This window comes from Amblyraja radiata, chromosome 23 (assembly GCF_010909765.2).
Source record: "Amblyraja radiata isolate CabotCenter1 chromosome 23, sAmbRad1.1.pri, whole genome shotgun sequence".
Classification (NCBI taxonomy): domain Eukaryota; kingdom Metazoa; phylum Chordata; class Chondrichthyes; order Rajiformes; family Rajidae; genus Amblyraja; species Amblyraja radiata.
In genome coordinates this window covers 26,779,973-26,802,029 of record NC_045978.1, presented here as the reverse complement: position 1 = coordinate 26,802,029, position 22,057 = coordinate 26,779,973, and positions in this window count along the sequence as shown.

The window sequence follows — 22,057 nt, the reverse complement described above, 5'->3', positions numbered from 1 at the left end:
ATAACAATACTATTGCAAAAATCCCCCAAACTTCTTAGTGCAATCAAAGACAGTCCATACAAGTTCATAATTGGAGGTTAGTGTTGTGTGATGTTTAAGAGCCTGATGTTTGGTGGGAAGACGAAATATCCTGAACCTGATGTTCACGGATTTCAGACTCCCTTGCCTTCTTCTTGAAGATAGTCGTAAAATGAAAGTGTGGCTAGGATGCTGTGTATGTTTGATGATATTGGCTGCCTTTTTTAGCGAGTGCCTCCTATAAAAAGCACAATATCTTAGAAATTACAGGCTATTAAAAATGGCAAAATATTAGATTGTACTGAAGATGTATACCTCAAAAATAGCTAAAGAAATAGTAAATCAGTATAGTCTGAAGAAGGGTCTCGACCCATTCCTTCTCCAGAGATGCTCTAGTAGAGATGTTACTCCAGCATTTTGTGTCTATCTTTAGTTTTCTTTGAAAGTCTTCTAGTTTTTAATTTTAGTTTGGAGATACACACATAAAACATTGTGATTTTTACAGTGATTCAGCATCAACATAAAACAGTGCATAACCTGTTTTCTATATAGAAGCAATTACAAATCTGATTTCACACTTGCTTCTCCAAAGACAAATTGACTTCAATGATGACAACATGTTACCTGAACAATTAGACTGACAGAGATTCAAGTGTCAGATAAATCCATTCAGTTTTATTAATACTCATAAGATGAACTAGCTGAAAGACACAGCCTACATTAACTAGACACTTGTAAATGAATTTCTACCACAGTTGCAGCACCATATACAAAAAACGATCATTGACTGTAATACATACCATCCATTTTAACACAATATTCATTATAACTGATTGTAATTCATGCAACCCATTATAACACAATATATATTGTAACATTGATCACAATGCACAGCATACATCTAACACAAAGTGTTACACCTTCTGTGCTGTATTATTCACAGTTAAATAATAAGCTTTTTAACACATTGTGCATTGGGCTGGTTTGTGCTGATCCAGGATCATGTTCCGTGGCTGTTACCTGCATTAGCCCGGTTACTTCACTAAATGTTTGGGAGGGAGGGAGTCTCAGCGCACTGCTGGCACTGTCAACATAGACCAAGGACAAATATTGGGAGCTCAGGTCCCAACTACAGATAAAACCCGTGTCTGTTTAGCAGCTCAATTTGTCACAAGGCATTTTTCCTGCTTCTGATATACAGGATTTGTGGACAAAGTTGAAAAGGAAGGTTATAAAAAAGGAACAATTTAAAAAATGTATTTTACAGCATAACTTTTATATTAATTAATGGTATAGCTATATATATATGCAGGAAGTAACTGCAGATGATGGCTTACACCCAAAGATAGACACAAAATACTGGAGTAATTCAGCGGGCCAGGCAGCATCTCTGGTAAAAAGGAATAGGTAATGTTTCGGGTCAAGACCCTTCTTCAAACTAATCTTTGAAGACTTCAGCCAGAAATGATAGTGTTCTGCAGAAACTGCACTAACATTCAATGACTACAAAGATAGACACCTCTATTATAGAAGAAGATTGCAAATAATTAGAGCTGTGCAAGAAGCTCTCAACACAATTTGATGTTTGGTGCTCCCAATGCATTCTGTTGGAGATTGTGAGGCAAGCTGTATCATTATGTTTTACCAAGACTACCTTGCCAAAAAAATCGCAGCTTGACAAGATAGGCAGCACAGTTCTGTTGGAAACAGCAATGGTAACAAAACACAGTGCTTTTATTCTATATCAATGAGAAGCCTATTTACAATGTGTTCTGTCTTTGAAAGATGTCCTTTCGTTCCTGTGACCTTTGGAATTTGAAATCTGCTATCAGAAATAGATTCCTTATCTTAATTCAGCAACAATCGAAGGTGATGACTTGGAACAGAAGCTTTCACAATTCCATATAAATATTTATAGCTCTCCAATTTAATCATGAAATCTATGAACTCCTAAGAAACATGTTCTCTGCTTAATTGTTAGACAAATTAAAAGTCTGTTAGTGGGCTGGAGAAGCAACAGTGAAAGAGCTGCCTATTGAGAGGAACGGTAGCATTGTGGTTGTTACTGGTCCAGTAAACTAGGCAGGAGATTAATGGATATCTCAGGTCATGAGTTCAAATCCCACTGAGTCAGTTAATTAAATAAATCTGAGTTGTGACTGAAGCTACCAGATTGTTATATCAGCACACGTGGTTCCCCCTGTCATTAGGTAGCCTTGGTAGTATTTAACTCCAGGCCCACAGCAATGAGGTTGACTCAGAAATAGTCCAGCCAGCCTCTCAGTTTAAGGTGAAGGATACGACTTTTGTTGATGGTGCTACACCAAAATGAAAAACAAGTAAGGAAGTATTAGAGAGGCACAGTGGCACAGCACCAGAGACCCATGTTTGATCCTGACTACTCGTGCTGTCTGTACAGAATTTGTATGTTCTCCCAGTGACTGCATGGGTTTTCTCTGGGTGCTCCGGTTTCCTCCCACACTCCATAGGCATACAGGCTTGTAGGTTAACTGGTTTTGGTAAAACTGTAGACGTTGCAGCAACCAGTTGTGCAGAAGGAGCTCCCTCAATAGGAAAAAGGATGTTTACAGCAATGTGGTGGGCGATTTGATGAAGCAATATAACTAAGCTAGGAAATAAAACCACAATTAACATCAGGGAAGAATGAAACAGAGATATTTCCTGTAACAACTCCTCCAATCATACCCCCCCCCCCCCCCCCCCCCCCCCCCCCCCCCCCTCTCCCCCAAAACCATATCCTGCAAAAACTATGAGACTGTATCTCCCTGCAATGAAAGACTTCCAAAAGCTTTCATTTTCATTTAGATTTCACTTATTCAGCTCATAGACCTCCTGCCTGCTGCCATAGTGCTATCCGGCCACTTGAAAGTATAAGGGCAGTTTGCTAATATTTTTGTGTAATAAGGTTATCAAAGTATATGGAGCAAGGACAGGAACGTATGTTGAAGTGAAGATCAGCCTTGGTGGACAGGTTCGATTGGAACTAATTGGTTCTATTGATCTCAGCCCATGGCTTATCCCTGACAATGCAAACATTGGAGAGAAGAATTGGAAACTGGAATAGTAGTTTCTATAATGAATGAAACCAGTTGAACAAAACCGAAGAACAAAAAAAAACCAGACTGCCTGAGGAACTCAGCTGATCAGACAGCATTTTGGAGTGGAATAAACGCACTCAACTTTTCAGGTCTAGACCCTTCATCTATATTGAAAGAGTGGAGGGGAGAGGGGAGTGGAGAAGTCACGTTTATTGTTGATACATGGGCAATGGAAATGAAATGTTTGAGAGAGGGTGAAAGACAGGGAGTTGGGGGTGTCCATGAAGTAGAGAAGTGTTGGCGACACGGGCAGCAAGTAACGCTACTGCCTTATAACGCCAGAGACCCGGGTTCGATCCTGACTATTGATGCTGTCTGTATGGAGTTTGTACGTTCTCCCCATGACCTGCGTGAGTTTTCTCTAGGTGCTCCGGTTTCCCCCCACACTCAAAAGACATGCAAGTTTGTAGGTTAATTGGCTTTGGTAAAATTATAAAATGTCTCTAGTGTATGTAGGATAGTGTTAGTGTGTTGGGAATTCTGGTCGGCACGGACTCGGTGGGCTACAGGGCCTGTTTCCACGCTGTATCTAAACTAAACTAAACAAAATTGAACAGAATCATCGGTGGGGTGGCAAGACTGAATCCACACTTAAACATTCAAGAACAGGTTCTTACCAATTAGGCTCTTATGCCCCTGTCCCACTTAGGAAACCTGAACGGAAACCTCTGGAGACTTTGTGCCCCACCCAAGGTTTCCGTGTGGTTCCCGGAGCTTCCCGGAGGTTTTTGTCAGCCTCCCTACCTGCTTCCACTATCTGCAACCTCCGGCAACCACCTGCTATCTCCGGGAACCGCACGGAAACCTTGGGTGGGGCGCAAAGTCTCCAGAGGTTTCCGTTCAGGTTTCCTAAGTGGGACAGGGGCATTAAACACTGCATAATGCTAACCATTACCTCAGCAACTTTAAGCTTTTGTGGGGTGTATTTTTGGTTGCACTATAGACTTCAGTTTTGCAGTATTATGGTAATGCAGTATTACTGTTATTAGTTTAATGTATTATTGAGTATTAGTTATGTATTTGCATGTTATTGAATTCATGGGCCTGTCAATCTGCAGCAAGTAAGCATTTCATGTTCCATTGTTGGTACATATGACAATTAAATACTCTTGACTCTCAGATTTGGTACTAACTTGCCCAGTCATCTCACTTACATTGAAATAGTACAGATTGTGAGATTTACCGTCACCATCAAATCTCCTTCCGAAACTTTGTCCCTCAGAGGGAAGTGAAACTGTTTTAGCCACAGTGTCCTATAACATTAGTTTGCCAACTTTAAGCACCCAAGAAGCAGTGACAGTAATGTCAGACTTCTGATAACCAGCATGGAGGAGAAATGTTCAAAAACTGAGTGCAAATGGGTGTAGCAGAGAGTTAACCTTACTCTGTTCAGAAATGGCTATTATTTAACAAATTAATTTTAAATAAAAATAAATCATGCAGTATGTTATTTGGTACCAGACAAGGCCTTGGTAATTCTGTAGATCTGACTATATCATTTAATGAAGGATCACCATTAGAACAAGTATTGAACTTCAAATATCTTGGTGTTTGGCTCGACCCAACGCTTTCATTTACGCAGCATAGTGAGACGATTACTAAAAAACTCAGCTGTAATCTAGCTATTCTTTACCGCCATATAAATTGTTTCACCTTTCAGATGAGAAAAATAATTGTCTCTCAACTACTACTACCAACACTGGATTATGCTGATATTATCTATCAGAATACATTTGATACACATCTTCAACCCCTCAATGTAGTTTATAATAGTCTTTGCAGATTTATTTTAAGGTGTCCATATATAACTCACCACTGCTCTATGTATGAAACTCTAAACTGGTTATCCCCCCACGCTAGATGATGCTACCACTGGTTCCAGTTCATCTTTAAATGCATCCATCTCAATTACCCTTCTTATTTAAAACAAGACCTATTACCATACACACCCTCATATTCACTAAGACATATTCAGCAACCCTTCTTTTTCATTCCAAGAACTAACAAAGAAATTGGGAGACGTGCATTTAAATTCAAAGCTCCTTCTGACTGGAACACTCTGCCTAGTACCATAAGAACTATTAGCTCATTTCGTCTATTTAAAAATACACTTTTACCCTTCCTTATAAAACCATGTACCTGTTTCTAGTATTAGAGTCTTCGAGCTCCTTTATCTAGCTTGCTCTGTGTGTGATCATTTGGCATAACTATTGTATATGCATGGCCATTACACTATGTATTATTGTATTGCATAGTGTAACAAGGTCTTATATTGTATTATGTCACAATATCATGAAATAATATATCATGTAATAATGTTGATAGTATGTATTAACGTACGATGTATGATAGGTGGTATATGGTATTATGCATCAACATTATGCTGTAACACATAACTATTATTATTATTGGATATGTAAAGCCAATTAACAATTGTTATAAACTATAACAAGTGGGGATGGAGGGGTTTTGGGATTGGTGTGTGGGTAGGTGGGTCAATGAGAGCCTCTATGTATGTTATGTCTTGTGCTGTATGTTCTATGTTGGACCCCCTCGAAAACGAGATGACTGTCCATCTCAAGGGGTTAACCATGAATAAACTTGTTTCAAACCTGATTTTAAATTATAGTTTTGTTTCATGTTATGCCCAATTTCTGCATAGTCACTGCGAATAATATGTCGAGTCAATGTCAATTAATTACCACTTCTGGTAAATGAATACAAATCAAAGATCCACATCTGACAATAGGTTGGATGGGTATTTTATTCATTACTTCTGCCGCATCATTCTTTGCAAAACAAGATTGCTTTTACAATTATACGATCACCACTCCCCAATGTAATTGTTGGACATAAACTTCTCACTAAAAGATATGATAGCGCATGACATACATGTGAATTACTTTATGGAATAATAAAAAAATGATTTGCAATATTTCTTCCGCGTTCACCACAGGTTATGTGGCATACAGCTATCACCCAATCTGCCAGGAGAATTATCTTATTTATTTAAAATAAAACTTTGACCTAATATCATTAAAATAACATTTCTAGGCTATAGTCCACTGAAGTAATGACCTTGGGCAAGTTTCCAACCCAGTGCATCACGATGAGAGATAAAAGCCTCCTTCACTGTTGGTAAACAAGTTCAACATAATTCAACACAATGCATGGGCCGATGAATGGTTATCCAGATTTTCTGCTTTCCTTTCTGTTTTCCAAAACTCAAACTGTTTCCCTTTTTTTTGTGCAGCTGGTAGATCTGCTGCCTCACGGTGCCAGAGACCCAGGTTTGACCCAGGTCTTGGATCCACCACCACTCCTGGTGCACGTAAATCTCTGTATAAAAAAAACCTGCCCCGCACATCTCGTTAAACTTTGCCTCTTTCATCTAAAAGCTATGCCCTCCTGTCCTGACATTTCCACTCTTTGAAAAAGGTTCTGACTGTCTACCTTATCTATGCCCCTCATAATTTTATATACATCTTTCAGACGTCCCATCAATCTCCAATGATCCAACCTCTCCTTAGAGCTAATACCCTCTAATCCATGGTAATACCCTCTAATACCCTCTAATCCATACTCTTCTGTACCCTCACCAAAACCTCCACACCTTCCTATAATTGGACTTCCAGAACTGTACACAATAATCGTTGCTTTGATCCAGGCCTTGGAAGTTTGCATGTTTCCCAGTTACATAATTGCAAACTAAATCCTCACACAAATACAAACAGCTTTATTTATTCCCAATAAGTCAGGAAATTCAAATTTTAATCTTAAAACTTTTTTTGAGAGTTAAGGCTGTACTTTTGAGACTTGCTGTCATTTCACAAAGGGTCTAGTCTAAAAGATGACACAGCTTCCTTCAAACTAGTTCTCAAACCTTCGCTGTACATTTCCACACAATGTGATAGAAATAATTCTGTGTCACATGCTTCCAAAGCTTAATACAGAACTGCACACAAGCTACTTTCAGTTTCTGAAATCCAGCTCCTCCGAATTCTAGGTGACCAAGTTTTGGAAGAAGTGTACAGGATTTTGGAAGAAGCATACATCAGATTAAGGTCAAATTTCTACTTCAGACTTAAGGTTGGGGTAAAAATCTTGCACAAACTTATTTTATCCCTTGCCTCTGAGCCATAGAGTAGCATCAACATAACATATCCTAACAATTGCAACTGTAATCTTCATATAGTCTTCAGAGTGAGCTTATAGTTTCTCAAAATGCATGTGGAATCAACTAGGGAACAAACTATTTTAGATGTGCTTCTACGTGATGAGATAGAATCAATAGAGAAAGGCCTGGATAGAGTGGATGTGGAGATGAGGTGTTCACTAGTGGGAGAGTCTAGAACCAGAGGTTATAGCCTCAGAATAAAAGGATGTATCTTTTAGAAAGGAGATGAGGAGGAATTTCTTTAGACAGAGGGTGGTGAATCTGTGGAATTCATTGCGACAGACAGTTGTGAAGGCCAAGTCAGTGGGTATTTTAAGGTGGAGTTTGACAGATACTTCATTGGTAAGGGGGAGAAGGCAGGAGAATAGGGTTGAGAGGGAAAGATAGATCAGCCATGATTGAATGGCGGTGTAAACTTGATGGGCCAAATGTCCTAATTTTGCTCCAATTACTTATGGACTGATGAACTAATTAATAAAGACACAATAAAGGATTCTTTGAGGAGATGCGATTATAACATGATAGGTAGACACAAATTGCTGGAGTAACTCAGTGGGTGAGGCAGCATCTATGGAGAGAAGGAATTGGTGACGTTTCGGGTTGGATTCAATATGAGAATATGCACAACTTTGGTTTGAACCTGTTGTCTTAAACTAAAATGAAGACAATTTCAAAAGTATGAAGGCAGATTTGGCTGAAGTGGAAGAAGGAAGTAAATTACAAGTTAAGATGGCCGATACGTTCATAGGTGTAAATATTATCAACTTAACCTGGTCCATCCCTATGGATGCTATGGCCCAGGAAGCACACAAACTATTTTACTTCCTCAGCAGGCTAAATACATTTGGCATGCCTCCAAAAATTCTTACCAAAATTCGACAGGTACAACATAGAAAGCATCCTATCGGGATGTATCACAGCTTGGTAGGGCAAACACTCTCCACAAGACGACAAAAAATGACAGAGCACACACTGTACACTGCCCAGTCCATTACGCACATCACCCACTCGCACATCGACTACATCTACACCATGCTGCCTCACAATAGCAGTTAACATAATCAAGAGCCTGAACTCACACCCTGACCATGATCTCTCCTCCTCTCTCCAGTCGGGCAGACGATACTGAAGCTTGAAAGTAATGACCACTTAGCTTCTTCTGCTGTTTAGTTTAGAGATACAGTGTGGAAACAACCCCTTTGGACCACCGAGTCTGCACCGACCAGCGATCTCCCGTACACTAGTTCTGTCCCACAGATAAAGGACAATTTTTACAGGAACCAATTAACCTGCAAATCTGCATCCCTTGGAAAGTGGGAGGAAACTAGAGCATCCAGAGAAAACCCACGCATTCACTGGTATCACGTACAAACAGCAGCACCCATAGTCAGGATCGGGCCTGGATCTCTGGCACTGTAAGGCACCAAATCTACCACTGCACCACCGTGCCACTGTTATCAGACACTTGAAAGGATTTCTTATATGCCAAGGATGCATTTCCGATCTCCCAATCCACCTCGATGCAGCCCTTGCACTTTTTTTTGTCCTGTAACATTATATTCCATACTGTTCCTATATTTTTCTTGTTGCACTAGTCTGGTACGATTGGTCTCATGCATGGTGCGTTTTGTCAAGATAACACGCAAATAATGCCCTTCACTGTATCTTGATACATGTGGCAATAATAAACCAATACCAAGCAGAGGCAGACTTTGAAGGAGTTACTTAGTTTAGTTAGTTTAGTTTAGAGATACAGTGCCGAAACAGGCCCATCGGCCCACTGAGTCTGCACTGACCAGCGATCCCCGCACATTAAGACTACCCTACACACACTAGGGACAATTTACACATACACAAAGCCAATTAACCTACAAACCTGTACGTCTCTGGAGTGTGGGAGGAAACCAAAGATCTCAGAGAAACCCCACCCACACGGTCACGGGGAGAACATACAAGCTCCGTACAAAGAGCACTCGTAGTCGGGATCGACGCTGGCGCTGCAAGCAATGTAAGGCAGCAACTCTACCACTGTGCCACCGTGGCCGCCCAATTCCCATCAAATATGGGATATAATTCCCACAAATATGTATATTCCAGTAAGGAATAAAGGCTATGCCAAAAGGCTAAACTCCCCATGGTTATTGAAGGGAATTAAAAATTGTATCATGATCACAGGGCAGTGGTAGGCCAGAAGTTTGTGAACAGTTTAGAAACCAGCAAAGGATGACTAAAAGAAAATAGATTTTGGGAGAAAGCTACCAAAACAAACACAAAACCAGTCAGGAGGAGCAGCTACAAGTATATGCAAAGGAAAAGAGTAGCCAGAGTAATTATTGGTCCCTTAGCGGATGACACTATAGAATTCATGATGGGAAAGAAGGAAATGGTAGACCTTAAACAAATATTTTTATATTTGGCATCTGCCTTTATGGTTAAGGGCATCAAACGTACCTCATCAATGGTAGAAAACCAGAAAGCAAAGAAGGGGATGGGGATTAAAACAATTATAGCCACCAGAGAAAATGCAAGCTAATGGATTTTTTGGTTAATTTCTCCTCTGAGCTTGATGGCTTGCATCATAACATGTTAGAAAAATCTATTACCCAGTGTATGGAAATCACGTATCAGAGGACATAGGTTTAAGGTGAGAGGGGAATGATTTAATAGGAATCTGAGGGGCCAATTTTGCACACAACCTATGTGGAGCGAGCTGGCGGAGGAGGTATGGTTTAGAGATACAGTGGTACAGCATGGAAACAGCCCCTTCAGCCCATCAAGACCGCACCAACCAATGATCACCATTACACTAGTTCTATCCTATTCAATAGAGACAATTTACAGAAGCCATTTAACCTAAAAAACCTGCATGTCTTTGGAATGTGGGAGGAAACCAGAGCACCCGAAGAAAATTCACGTGGTCACAGGGAGATTGTACAAACTCCATACAGACAGCACCCATAGTCAGGATTGCACCTGGGTCTCTGGTGTTGTAAGGTAGCAACTGTACGCTGCACCACTGTGCTGCTATAGTCGAGGCAGGTACTATGACAACATTTAAAAGACATTTGGACAGGTGCATGGATAGCAATAGTTTAGAGGGTTAAAGACCAAATGCAAGCAGGTGGGACCAGTGGAGATGGCACATTCAGTCAGCAAGGGCTAGTTGGGCCAAAGGGAATGTTTCCGTGCTGTAAGACTCTATGACTCTAAGTGACTGCAATGTTGGAGGATTAATTTGTTGTGGTTTAGAGGAAGATTCATTCGGTTTTATAAAGATCCTAACAGAATGAAAAACCACAAATGTAACATCCCTATTCAGAATATGGGGAGTAATGAAAGGAACCAGTAGTTCTGGTGCATTTGGAATTCCAAAGACACTTAATAAAGTGACAATTAAAACATCACCATAGAGTTCAACGTATTGGAGGTGATACATTAATATTTGTGGAGGATTAGCTCACTAACCGGAACCAGAAAGGAGGGTTAAATGGGTTATTTATTTAGATTGGCAGGTTTACTGGTGAGGTGACACAGGGATCAGCTCTGTGGCCCGAGTTATTTACAACCTACATAAATGACGTAAATGAAAGCACCAATTTAGGCCAGATTTGTTGAAGATTAAAATAAGTGGTAAAGCAAATTGAGGAGCGAGAAAGGGAAACAGAGAGGTCATAGAAACATAGAAACATAGAAAATAGGTTATTGGAAACATAGAAACATAGAAAATAAGCCATTCGGCCCTTGGAGCCAGCACCGCCATTCAATATGATCATGGCTGATCATCCAGAATCAGTACTCTGTTCCTGCTTTTCCCCCATGTCTCTTGATTCCATTAGCCCTAAGAGCTATATTTAGCTATATTGAAAGCATCCAATGAATTGGCTTCCACTGCCTTCTGTCAGGTGAGTGTGGAGAAGTTTGGCAAATGGAATCAAATATGGGGAAATGGGGACCCGGTGGGGGAGCATAGAGAACGAAGGGGGACGCGACGGGGGGGCGCCTGCTGCCATGTGTTGAGGCAGGCAGAAGGTGGGACTGTTCGGTGAACTTTTGTAACTGTGTCAGCGCCAGAAACGTGGTGACTCTTGTATACTGCCTTGTATACTGCTGTATATAAAAACAAAGCGTTTCACCATATCTAGGTTTCACGGGACAATAAAGTATCATTGAAGATAAAGTCCAGTAAAGTCCGATTAAAGATAGTCCGAGGGTCTCCAATGGGATAGATGGTAGGTCAGGATCGCTCTCTTGTTGGTGATCTACCCCTCAGTGTTTTGATCTTGATGACACTGGCCTTTCTGGGTCTCTTTCATGTGAACATTGAGTTCACTCTGAGGACTCTCTCACACTGCAGATCAGGAAATGAGAAAGCATTTTAACAGCTGCATGGCCATGACACAGCAAGAGCCACAAGTTGGTGAAAATCATGAAATTAGAAATGTCCAGGAAAGGAAGTGCGGATGTTGATTTACTGTATACCGAAGATAGACGGACACAGAGTATTGGAGTAACACAGCAGACCAGGCAGGACCTCTGTCGTAAAAGGATGGGTGGCGTTTCGGGTCAGAACCCTTCTTCAGACTGACAAGCTGTGTAGGAAGGAACTTCACATGTTGGTTATACTGAAGATAGAGAAAGTGCTGGAGTAACTCAGCAGGTCAGGCAGCATCTCTGGAGAAAAAGGATGGGTGACATTTAGGGTTGGGACCCTTCTTCAGTTTCACTTTGTTGGCAGTGATTTTGTTGCTTACATGCGGAGAGAGAACCCACTATTGCAGATATTAATAAGAAATACACATTTATATCGGAGCTTTCAAGTTTTCCAAAAATGTTTGGAGACCACTGATGTATTTTGAAGTGTAGTCACTTTGGTATTGCAAAAAATCTAACAGTCAATTTTCTTATACCAGACTCCCACCAGCAGCAAAGTGTTAATAATATGTGTGGGAGATGGTGAATTCGGGATAAATATGGTCCAGGATCCAAGGGATGACTTCTTTCTTCAACACAACCAAGAAGCAAGGGTGTTTAATTGTCAAATATACCAACAATGGAACAATAAAATCCTTACTGCAGTAGTATAACAGGCCTGTAAACATAAAGTTCATTGATAATATATAATAAACAAAAATGTCAATAAATTAATAACCCTAATATTAGTGCAATAAAGCCCAAAATCCTTAGTGCATCCAAGGACAGTCTATAGAAAAAAATTGTTTATTTTATAAACCAGCATCTGCAGGTCTTTAAAAGAACACAAGTAGCTGGCGTAACACAGCGGGTCAAGTAGAATCTCTGGAGAACATGTATAGGTAACGTAACTCAGCAGGACGTGCTGCATCTCTGGAGAGAAAGAATGGGTGATGTTTCAGGTCAAGGCCCTCTTCAAACTCGGGTCCAGACCCGAAGCGTCACCCATTTATTTTCTCCAGTGATGCTGCCTGTCCTGCTGAGTAACTACAGCTTTTGGTGTCTATCTTCAGTTTAAATCAGCATCTGCAGTTTCCTCTTACACATGCATTGGTGACGTGTTGGGTCGGGATCCTCTGATCAGTCTGAAGAAGGGTCCCGACCCGAAACATCACCTATCCATGGTCTTCAGAGATGCTGCCTGGCCCGCTCAGTTACTCCAGCTCCTTGTCCTTTTTTTTGTAATCCAGCATCTGCAGTTCCTTGTTTCTGCAGTTCCTAGTGTCCCCATGGTTCATACTTGAGTTACTGTTTAGTGTTCAAGAGTTTGATGATTGTTGGGAAGGATCTATTCTTGTAGCTTGTGGTCACGGACCCTTGGGGTCTTTTATATCTACAGTATCTAAGTGGACAATAGATTTATGATTTAACCAATCATTCTAAACAGTTTAGATTAATGTTAAGCCTTGGCACGGGATGGGGCTCCATTGCAGAGTTTGATTGAACAAGAAAAAAAACTAAAAAATACTGTACATGGTGCAGTAGTGCAATTCAGCAAAATGTGTTCAACTCTCAATAATTAATCTAGAGATTGATGAATCTGCAGTGTTGTGCAGAAATAAAACAGTAGGCCTAATATTTTGGTACACACAGGAGTTTAAATGTTCAGCTTTTCTGCTGATTGATATTTTAAAAATGTGCAAAAAAAAAGACTCAATCACAATCTTCTCCTACATTTCCTGATGACAGGATTGTCAGCAGCATTACCGCTAGATAATAGAACCAATTAATTAGTTTAGATATTTAGTTTAGAAATACAGCGCGGAAACAGGCCCATTGGCCCACTGAGTCCGCGCCGACCAGCAATCCCGGCACATTAACGCTACCCGACACACACTAGGACAATTTACACTTATACCAAGTCAATTAACATACAAACCTATACATTTTTGGAGTGTGGGAGGAAACCGAAAATCTCGGAGAAAACCCACGCAGTCATGGGGAGAACGTACAAACTCTGTACAGACAGCACCCGTAGTCGGGATCAAAGCGGGGTCTCCGGCGCTGCAAGCGCTGTAAGGCAGCAACTCTACCGCTGCTGCACCTTGCCGCCCATTGATTGATCGAAAGATACAGCATGGAAACAGGGTCCTCAGCCCACTCAGTCCAAACCGATCATCAATCATTTCATCACATTTAAAAATTACGAGGTTGAGAAATTTATGATCTTTAACTTGGGGTGTCACAGAAGCGCAGTGGTAGAGTTGCTGCCTTACAGCATCAGAGACCTGGGTTCGATCCTGACTATGGGTGCTATCAGGACAGAGTTTGTATGTTCTCCCCGTGACTGTGTGTGTTTTCCTCGGGTGCTCCGGTTTCCTCCCACACTCCAAAGGCATACAGGTTTGTAGGTTAATTGGCTTTGGTAAAAATTGTAAATGGTCCTTAGTGTGTAGAATAGTTTAATGTACAGGGATCAATGGTCGGCGCGGGCTCGGTGGGCCGAAGGGCCTGTTTCAGCACTGTTTCTCTAAATAAACTAAACTAAACTGATGTTGGGGGAGTGCAGAACCAGGGGCCACAGTTTAAGAATAAGGGGTAGGCCATTTAGAATGGAGATGAGGAAAAACCTTTTCACCCAGAGGGTTGTGAATCTGTGGAATTCCCTGCCTCAGAAGGCAGTGGTGGCCGATTCTCGGGATGCTTTCAAGAAAGAGTTAGATAGAGCTCTTAAAGATAGTGGGGTCAAGGGATATGGGGAGAAGGCAGAAACGGGGTACTGATTGTGAATGATCTGCCGTGATCACAGTGAATGGTGGTGCTGGCTTGAAGGGCCGGATGGCCTACTCCTGCACCTATTGTCTATTGTCTAAACTAAACTAAACTGAACTCATAACTTCACAGACGGAGAGTTGAGAATAGATAAAGGTCCGAACAGCTTAATCAAGAAGCATAGAGGAAATGGACCAAATTACCCCCACCCCACCCATCCGAGTCTATGATTCTACAACTGCTAATGGTACGGGAGGAAATATTCAATGAACAGGGTGGAGAGGGACAATCAGAGAAAATAACCCCTTAAAGAAAAGCCAAATGACACACATCAATGGAAAATCTGAAAGCATTTCATTGTACCACAGATTTGCAAATAGGCTGATAATAGCAAATCCTAGAAAAGGGATAAAGGCGAATTTTTGGAGCATTGATGAACAGATGTTTCCCTTACTTAGTCCTCTATCAAATATCCCAGAAAAAATGTTCTAATATTGTTTGGAATCCTATAATTTTAGAATTATAGATTTTTCTAAGCAGTTTAAGAGGGAATTTGTACGGACCATGTTACTGTACTATTGAAGTCCAGAATCAGAAACATATTCAGAAAATTATTGTTCAGATGATGAAAGCCTTGTGCCTTATTATTATTATATATTAAAGTATACATTGGTTTGGTCTCTTGGCCAAGTAGTAAGCTGTTTTAAATCAATAGATCAGAGCATTTGGCCAAGCAGGGACCTGAAGAGAAAAGGTATGAACAATGAGGGAAGGGATGGTGAATGGAGAAAGCAAGGTGATTGGTCAGCATTTGGGAATAATGAAATCCACGAGACAGCGCTGGTCCTTAACTAAATAGGAGAGAAATCTTTTAAGGGGTTTGTGACGCCTTCACACGCACGTTGGTTTTGCATACAGCCTGTGACTGCTGGCAACTCAGCAGCAGGCTCACGAGAAGGTCCAGCCACAAGAACTCAATAACAACAACAAGGTCAGATGCAATAATTAGCCTTATCTATATATGGGTTATGATTGGTGAGAATGTAGGTAAAAGGGGCTGGAATAAACGTGACACAAGTTGTCTAGCTCAACTAAGTGTCATTTGTTCATTGATTTCTGTCGTGGGATTCAGTAGATCCTACATCTTCATGTCCGGGTGGCACGGTAGTAAAGCTACTGCCTTACATCGCCAGAGACCCGGGTTCGATCCTGACTACAGGTGCTTGTCTGTACGGAGTTTATACGTTCTCCCCGTGACCCGCGTGGGTTTTCTCTGAGATCTTCGGTTTCCTCCCACAATCTAAAGACGTGCAGGTTTGTAGGTTAATTGGCTTGGTGCAAATGTACAATTGTCCCTAGTGTGTGTAGGGTATTGTTAATGTGTGGGGATCGTTGGTCGGGCCGAAGGGCCTGTTTCCACGCTGTACCTCAGACAGGGGGACGACAGATGGCACAATGGGCTAAGTGTTCGGCTGGCGACCGGAAGGTAGCCGGTTCGAATCCCGCTTGGAGTGCATACTGTCGTTGTGTCCTTGGGCAAGACACTTCACCTACCTTTGCCTGTGTGTGAATGTGTGTGAGTGTGTGTGAGTGATTGGTGGTGGTCGGAGGGGCCGTAGGCGCAGATTGGCAGCCACGCTTCCGTCAGTCTGCCCCAGGGCAGCTGTGGCTACAGAAGTAGCTTACCACCACCGAATATGACTGAGGAGTGAATGAATAATGCGATGTAAAGCGCCTTGAGTATTAGAAAGGCGCTATATAAATCCCAATCCCATCCATTATTATTACCTCGACACTGAACTAAATCTCTCCTGGTGCAACTTGAGTGTGGAACTGTTGGAGCCACCAATTCACTCCATCTGCAGCAAGAGGCCTAGCGCGCGGACCAGACTCAGCATGTAATGGCACAGAGGTGGAGCAGTGGTGGACGACGCCGAACACTTTGCTTGTCCAGTCCCAAGGATTCTGATGGCAAAGCCATGCAATAGGTGAGGTGTTGAAACTGCAAACATCGCTCACATCATTTGTTCTTCCCCTTTGATGTAATATGTTATTAAACATTGAGAGCAGAGTTTGGATTGAACTCCATAGTAAGTAGCAGCAAAAAGAAATTAATAACAAAATGTAACTCCCCCCCTTTACCTCTCCCCAACAACCTCACTGTCAGGATGGAACCTGGTAGATTTTTAAGGCTATTTTAAATTAACAAGATTAGCACACTGCACGTGCAACACACAATAGTTGTACAGTTCCAAGCTGTCTCATTATGTAGTATTTATAAAGAGATTTACTTGCTTAATGAAGGTCTTGTACACATTACTTAAATGAGGATTGACTGGAATTTATACTTCCTTCTGGTTGTTGGAAGAGATTTTTATAGTTAGGTGGGATTTGTGCCTGGGAGGTCTGCCGTGCACAGTTCACTGGAGTTACTGAAGGAAATCAGGGTTTGCAGGAACAATGTCAAATCCCAAGGAACAAGACAGGAAACTAGCCAGTGCCTGTATGACATGAGTGCAGGAAGGAGCGGAGATGCCGTGATGAAGACAGCACAGGAGAAATCCCTCCTTCCTTGTTCCCGGGAAGAATTCCTCTTCAGCCTGCAGTCATCGAGTCATAGGAACATAGAAACATAGAAAATAGGTGCAGGAGTAGGCCATTCGGCCCTTCGAGCCTGCACTGCCATTCAATATGATCATGGCTGATCATCCAACTCAGTATCCTGTACCTGCCTTCTCTCCATATCCCCTGATCCCTTTAGCCACAAGGGCCACATCTAACTCCCTCTTAAATATAGTCAATTAACTGGCCTCAACCACCTTCTGTGGCAGAGAATTCCAGAGATTCACCACTCTCTGTGTGAAAAATGTTTTTCTCATCTCGGTCCTAAAAGATTTCCCCCTTATCCTTAAACTGTGACCCCTTGTTCTGGACTTCCCCAACATCGGGAACAATCTTCCTGCGTCTAGCCTGTCCAATCCCTTAAGAATCTTGTAAGTTTCTATAAGATCCCCCCTCAATCTTCTAAATTCTAGCGAGTAAAAGCCGAGTCTATCCAGTCTTTCTTCATATGAAAGTCCTGACATCCCAGGAATCAGTCTGGTGAACCTTCTCTGTACTCCCTCTATGGCAAGAATGTCTTTCCTCAGATTAGGCATAGAGGCATAGAGTCATATAATGTTGGCCCTTTGGCCCAACCTGCCCACACCAACCTACATATCCCACACAGTCTAGGCCCACCTGCCTGTGTTTGGCCCCCATCCCTCTAAACTTGACCTAAGTCCTCTGGTTCTTGATTCCCCTACACTGGGCAAGAGACCCTGTGCATCTACCTGATCTATTCCTCTCATGGATTTGTATACCTCCATAAGATTACCCCTCAATCTCCTGCGCTCCAAGGAATAAACCCCTAGCCTGCTTGACGCTCCCTATAGCTCAGGCCCTGGAGTCCTGGCAACACCCTCGTGAATCTTCTCCGCAGCCTTTCCAGCTTGACAACGTGTTTCCTATAACATGGTGCAAGAACTGAACACAATACTCTAAATGCGGCCTCACCAACATCTTATATAATTGCAACATGACCTCTCAGTTTCTTTATTCCGTACATGTGTCACCACATCCACAATACACCCACCAAAAAACATTTGGATAATCATATGTAGGGAGTAGATCGACATAGATTATGTACAGGTAGTCAAGAGTTGGTCTGGGCATCATTTGCGGCACAGACATTGTGGGCCAAAGGGCCAGTTCTTGTGCTGTGCTGTTCTATGTTAAAAAAAAAGTAATCAATGAAGTCATGGCGTGATGACTTATTAGATATAATTAGGGCTCTGAAGCAGATGGTGGGAACTTCTGCCTGCCATTAAACTGGAAAGAGTGCAGACAAGATTGACGAGGATGTTGCCAGGACTCGAGGGCCTGAACTAGGGCCTGACCAGACACCCCACCACTGACTCCATCTACACTTCACGCTGCTTCAGAAAAGCTGAAAACATAATCAAAGACTTGCCCCGACCCGGCCATTGGAAGTGTGCACCACCAGACTCAGGAACTGCTTCTTCCCCTCTGACCGTAGGCCTCTGAATGGTCCTTCTTCAAGCTAGAGAACTGTCCAATTCACCTGTACTCCATTGCGGATGTTGGACTTTGCCAATGAACTGATGTGCTACAGTATTGAGAATATATTCTGCACTCTGTATCTTCCCCTTTGCTCCACCTATTGCATTTATATTTGACTTGATTACGCTCATGTATAGTAACATCTGATCCGACTGGATAACATGCAAAACAAAGCTTTTCATTGTACCTCAGTGTATGTGACAATAAAAAACCTACACCTATAGGGAAAGATTAGGCAGGCTAGGATTTTATTGCTTGGAGCACAGGTGTCTGAGGGGTGACCTTATGGAGGTGCATTAAATCATGAGGGGAATAGACAGGGTGAATGCAAAGAGTCTTTTATCCAGAGTAGGGGATTCAAGAACCAGGGAACATAGATTTAAGACGAGAGGCTCAAGATTTAATGAAAACCTAAGGGGCAACCTTTTCACTCTGAGGGTGGTGGGTATATGGAATGAGCTGCCAGAAGATGGAGTTGAGGCAGATAGTATAAGGAACATTTAAAAGACACTTAGACAGGTACATGGATAGGAAAATGATTTACACAAAAAGCTGGAGTAACTCACCGGGACCTGCAGCAACCCTGGAGAGAAGGATTGGGTGATGTTTCGGGTCGAGACGTTTCGGGTCTGAAGAAGGGTCTCGACCCGAAACATCACCCAATCCTTCAGTCCAGATGTCCTGCCTGTCCCGCTGAGTTACTTCATATTTTTGTGTCTATCTTCGGTTTAAACCAGCATCTGCAGTTCCTTCCTACACAGGAAAAAGATTTAGAGGCATATGGGCCAAAAGGGGACAAATGAGACTAGCTTTGATGGGGCATCTTGGTCAGCATGGACAAGTTGGGCCGAAGGTTCTGTTTCTGTGCGGTATGACTCTATGACTCTATAAACTATGTGGCGATAAATTGACCATTTATTGGCGATGAATAGCATCGGGAGGAGAATTGGTGACTTCAGGCCAGTATCTGGATTCTGGCAACTGTAACTCACGTTACACTTGTTCGTCACTGCTGAGAGAATGGTTAAATAACAACACTTCCAGTAGCAGGGAGGCTGTACTCAGCTGTACTCAGCATGAAATGTAGAAAACAGAGGACCAAGCAAAAACCTTTAAACACTTCTGTTTCCTGTCTCTATTTCTAGCGTCAATGTTGCTTCTAGCCAATAAATATAAAGTAAATTAATAGGGCTCCAAGAACAACCAGCAGCCAAAAGGAAAATGAACGTACCCAATAAACATCCGTAGATTGTCAGTGTTTGTTCCAGCCCTTCAAGAGCCGTTAAAATTACAATTTTAAGTTAAAGGTCCATCACTTACCGAAAACAAATAGTAGGAAATTTACAAGCAAAATGCTGCAGATGCTAGAAATCTGAAATAATAAATTGCTGGAAAGAGTCAGCAGGTCAGGCAGCATCTCCGGAAAGAGAATCGAAGGGCCTGTTTCCACATTGTGTATCTAATGCTAAAACTAAAAAAGATTTTTCTGAATTTTCTGTTTTTCCTCTGCACCCTCTTATAGGCCTCTTATAATTCTGTACATCTCAATTGAAACTGTCCTCAATGTCCTTTCTTCTGAGAAAAAGTAGCAAGTTAGCCAATTTTTCCTCACAACTAAAGTTTTCCAACCCTGGCACATTCCTTCTAAATGTCTTTGGCATTCTTTCCAATGTTACCACATCCTTCCTGTAATGTCCATACTATTTTGCTTTGACCTATCTTATGCTCCATGTATTCTGGACATGGCCAACGTAAGGAAAAATGCAGTGCGCCACATTCTGCTTGTGCTACTCCCTTCAAAACTTCATCTGAAACAGATCACATCTCTTTCAGCTTGTTCCTTTGACTCAATGTAAAATGGGTGCCACAGTCACCCAGCGAGATGTCCCAGTAGCTACACACAGAGGGAGATGGGAAGATGGCATTGGTAGTGGATGGGGTAAAGGAACAGTGGCGGTGAACGGGCTGGGGGCTCACTTTCACACAGCCTGTGAGGGTCTCCAGGGCATGGAGGCTGTGCGGTGGCCAAAGAAGTCAAGGGATGACATCTTTGCGGGTTTATGTGTTGGTGGAGTGGGCCGCTGGAGACTCTGCAGCAGCCTGGGGCTCGATTGGGTGGGTGGTTCCCCATCAGTGAGAGCTCGTGGATATTGTATTGTATTGTATTGTATTGTATTCAAATTTATTGTCATTGTCTCAATTAGAGACAACTAAATGAATTTTCCTTACAGGCAGTATCATAAAAATAAATAAATAATAAATAATAAAACATATTAAAAATAAAATTGAATTAAAAAAATTGAATTAAAAAAAGAAAAGCACAAACACAGAAAGTCCACGACACAACATAACACAGTGGCCCCAAGGTGAGGAATGCACCATAGTCCAGCCAGCCTCCCCTGCGGACTTCCCAGATGTTCATCCGTGGTCTGGGCCTTCCGAGCACCCGCAGTCGCCGCACCGGGCGGCCCGATGTTCAAGCCCTCACGCCGGGCTGGTGGAACGCCGACGCCGATCCCCGACGGTGAACATCCTCCTCCTCAGCGGCCCGGACCTCCTGATCAGCCGCCTCCCGCAGCCGGAGTCCGCAGCTCCCGAGTCCGCAGGCCGAGCCGGGCGGAGTCGCAGGACCCCGCGTTGTTGATCAGCGCCGCCCGCGTTGGGAGCTCCGCAACCGCAGCTCCATGATGTCGGTGCAGCAGGTCCAGCACTCCGGGCTCCAGACGGCGACACCCGGTAAGACATCGCCAGCCCCGCGATGTTACAGCGCTGTCCCGCCGCTGCTGGAGCTCTGGTCGATCCCGGCAGGAAAGGCCGCGCCAATCCAGTAGGTAGGCCGCTGGGGGGGTGAGGACGCGACTCGAATAATAGTCGCGTCCTCTCCAGGAAGCGACCGAAGGACGGTATCCCCCTTACCGTGCCCTCTTCCCCCACATAAAGACATTTACAAAAACATAAAAAACACACTTTAACATAACTAAAAACGGGCTGCAGCGTTGGAGGACATCAACAACATCTCTTGTTCAGTCCAACCCCTGCAACTCTCCAAACCTGCAACGCTGCCAGGAAAACGGGGCTTCATTGCCAAGTGAAGGTTCTACATTTTTAACAAATTTGTACCTGAAGGCTACAAGATAGTGTTGGAAATGTGACGACACTTGTGTACTGCCTCAGTGTAATCTATATTACTTACACTCTTGTACTTAAGTATGATTGTGCCTATATCTAGTAAGATTTTTACTGAACTGTATGGAGGAAATAAATTTCACAGTACATGTGAGAACCATTGAACCATTCAGTTGAAATGCAATCGATTGCATGTGATGTACTTTCAGGTATTTCTTGGAGGCATGCTCAATTCCATAATAAAATCCATTGTTTGTTTTCCTTCCCCATTGAATATGTAGAGACAGTATCTGAACAAACCATAGAGACAGCA